The sequence below is a fragment of the Triticum dicoccoides genome, chromosome 3A (assembly GCF_002162155.2).
Source record: "Triticum dicoccoides isolate Atlit2015 ecotype Zavitan chromosome 3A, WEW_v2.0, whole genome shotgun sequence".
NCBI lineage: Eukaryota > Viridiplantae > Streptophyta > Magnoliopsida > Poales > Poaceae > Triticum > Triticum dicoccoides.
Window position 1 is genome coordinate 13,095,410 of NC_041384.1, and position 3,428 is coordinate 13,098,837.

The window sequence follows — 3,428 nt, forward strand, 5'->3', positions numbered from 1 at the left end:
GCAAGAGTGGAACAAAACACCAGGCATAAGACCGAGCCTTCCACCCTTTACCAAGTATATAGATGCATTAATTAAATAAGAGATATTGTGATATCCCAACAAGTAAACATGTTCCAACAAGGAACAACATCTCCATGTTCCAACAAGGAACAAACTTCAATCTTCACCTACAACTAACAATGCTATAAGAGGGGCTGAGTAAAGCGGTAACATAGCCAAACAACGGTTTGCTAGGACAAGGTGGGTTAGAGGCTTGGTTCAACAATACGGGAGGCATGATAAGCAAGTGGTAGGTATCGCAGCATAGGCATAGCAAAAGAGCGAGCAACTAAGCAAGCAAAAATAGAAGTGATTTCGAGGGTATGGTCATCTTGCCTGAGATCCCGCAAGGAAGAAGAACGAGTCCATGAAGAAGGCAAACGGACGTAGTCGACCGGGTCCTCACAAACGCGACGTTCTCGGAACCAACCCGAAGAAACAACACCGGAAAGAAGCAAACAACATAGTAAACAACCACCACATAAGCATGGCATGATGCACAACCAAGTATGATGCATGTCCGGTTTAATGAGGCATGGCATGGCAAAGTGCACAAGCAATCCTACAAATTAAGTGGAGCTCATTATGCAACGGAGTTGCATATTGAAGAAAACACCACATGACTTATTTAGTTCTCTTTCGTTTATGTACCCAACAATATTAAATGTTGTTAAACATGGCAAAAGGGTGAAGCAAAGAAAACTACCTATCTAGTCAAGTTTAAATAAGGCCGGAAATAACAAACAACAAGTCCGAAAACTCCTCATGTGCATATTTTGGTTATGGTACTGTTCTGCCCTAAACACAATTTTAGAGTTATTAAACATGCAAGAAAAGTGCACCATGTTAAACTAGGCATTTTTCTACCCCATTTACATATAAAGTTTGTTACAAACCGAGTTACGGTTAAATAGTTATGATTTAAACCGTTTTAGCAAGTTATTTAAGCAAATTCAAACAAACAACATTTTAAACATTTTAAACATGGATGAGTGCAGCATATTATGAAACTAGATGAAATTCTAAGCAAGTTTCATATTAAGTTTGTTTTAAACCGATGCACGGTTTGTGAGTTATTATATGCATGTTCTCTAGGGACTAAACTGTAAAACTGGTTTTTCTCTGGATAAAAGGAAAATCGCTCTGTGGAAAAAAACACGAAACGGGACAAATCTGAAAATGCCCACCGGGCGGCTGGCTGATCACCTAACTGGGCCAGGCCCAGTTCGGTGGGAGGAGCGCTGGCAAAGGGGCGCGCTGGTCTGGGCTGCCTGTGGACTACACGGCGCTGGAGCTGGGCCTGGCGCTGCAGTCTATCGATGGCAAGTCAACGCGAGTGCTCACGGGGAAAGAACGGGCGAGCGGGCAGCAAAGGAAGGCCAATGCGGCGGCGACCGGCGGACTCCGGCGAGGGGACGACGGCAGGTGGCAGGCACAGGACCAGCTGACGACGGGAATGGGTAGATCCGCCCGTGGGGAGTTCGGATCCGGTGACGGACGAGGCCGGGAAGGCCGGGGATGAGCTCGATGGTGGATCCTGCAAAAATGGCGGCGGCGCGGGTCTTAGAGTAGAGGCAGAGTACGGGAAAAAGGAGGAGAGGAGGAGACATCGGGGAGATGGTGCGTGGACCTGCGGGTCGGTCGCCGAGGCAGGCTGGAAAGGAGAGGGCGGAGGAGGCCGGCGGGGTCCTATTGGTGCCGGTGATGTGCAGGCGTCGGTGAGGGCATATGGAAGGAGTGGGCGCGAGGAGCTCCTTCCCTCGGGCGCAGCGAGGCTGTGGCCTCGATCCCAAACTGGATCGAGCGCCGACTGAGGAGGCTCTGACAGGGACGAGACGACAGCGACAGGGACGCTCGGGCAGGGACGAGACGACAACGACAGGGACACTCGGGCGTGGGGCTGCTCCATGGTGGCGGTGGTCGAGGTGGAGGCCTGCGGTGGCTTCCATGGCGTGGAGAGCACCTGTGAAGAGAGCCACGAGAAGGACGAAGTGAGAGGAGAACCAGAGAGGGAAAAGAGAGGTGCAGGGAGAGAGAGAACTAGGCAGCGAGGGCTCACCTGCTGGTGATGCTTGTCGGCGGAGGGAGAAATGAATCCGGGAGGATCCCGATGTGGGATTTGAGGATGGCGGCGGCGGATCCGAGGAGGAGAAGGCTGTGGCTTCGGTTGGCTGGAGGATTGGTTCGGCGTGGAATCTGAGGAAGTGAGTGGCGGAGGTGGGATGGATCCTAGGAATTAGGGATTTGGTCTAGGTTAGGCTAATATATATATATCGAGTGGTTTTGGTTAGGGATACATCCGTCCCTCCGATCATAATCGTACGGTCGGGAAAAATAGGCTAGGGAGCTCAAATAACAAAATGGAGACGTTTTGTAGATGTTTAGGGATGATCCGGACACAACGGTGGCGACAGTCTGAGTCGGGTCCGGGACAGCTTTTCGGACGCGCGTGCGAGGAGGGCCGCGGGCTGACGAGAGGGGTTAGGTAGGGCATGAGGGTGTGTAGTGAAATGTGAAGACGGTCTAGGGAGGAAAAGAGAGGGAAAGTCCGGCAATAGTTTTCGGAGACCGAAAACGTCCGACGTTAGACCGGCTATACTGCCGTTATAGTTATCCGTTGGGGCAACAGACGATCTCCGAATGCGATGAAACTTGACAGGCGGTCTATCTACACGATAATAAGACCACACGACAAATTTCATCCCATTCCGAGAACATTTTCCGGCCACTTATAAAATAATATTTCAGACGTGTCGCGGGCGCGTGCAAGTGTGGTTGGGCTCAGAACGGACAACGGACGGAATGAGGAGACCGAGACGGATGCAAGTTTTGAAAACATGATGATGCAATGCACATGAAGACATGACAAGATGCGACACGCAAGCAAATGACAAAGCAACAACAGCGAATAACTGGAAGACACCTGGCGCAGCGGTCTCGGGGCGTCACACTAGGGCCCGAGTGCCATGATTTCAGATCTGAACCTATTATGTTTTCATCAACATATGAGAGTTCTTGATCCTATCTTGCAAGTCTATAGTCACCTATTATGTGTTATGGTCCGTTAACCCCGAAGTGACAATAATCGGGATACTTACCGGTGATGACCGTAGTTTGAGGAGTTCATGTATTCACTATGTGCTAATGCTTTGTTCCGGCTCTCTATTAAAAGGAGGCCTTAATATCCCCTGGTTTCCATTAGGGCCCCGCTGCCACGGGATGGTAGGACAAAAGATGTCATGCAAGTTCTTTTCCATAAGCACGTATGACTATATTCGGAATACATGCCTATATTACATTGACGAATTGAAGCTAGTTCTGTGTCGCCCTATGTTATGACTGTTACATGATGAACCACATCCGGCATAATTATCCATCATTGACCCGAT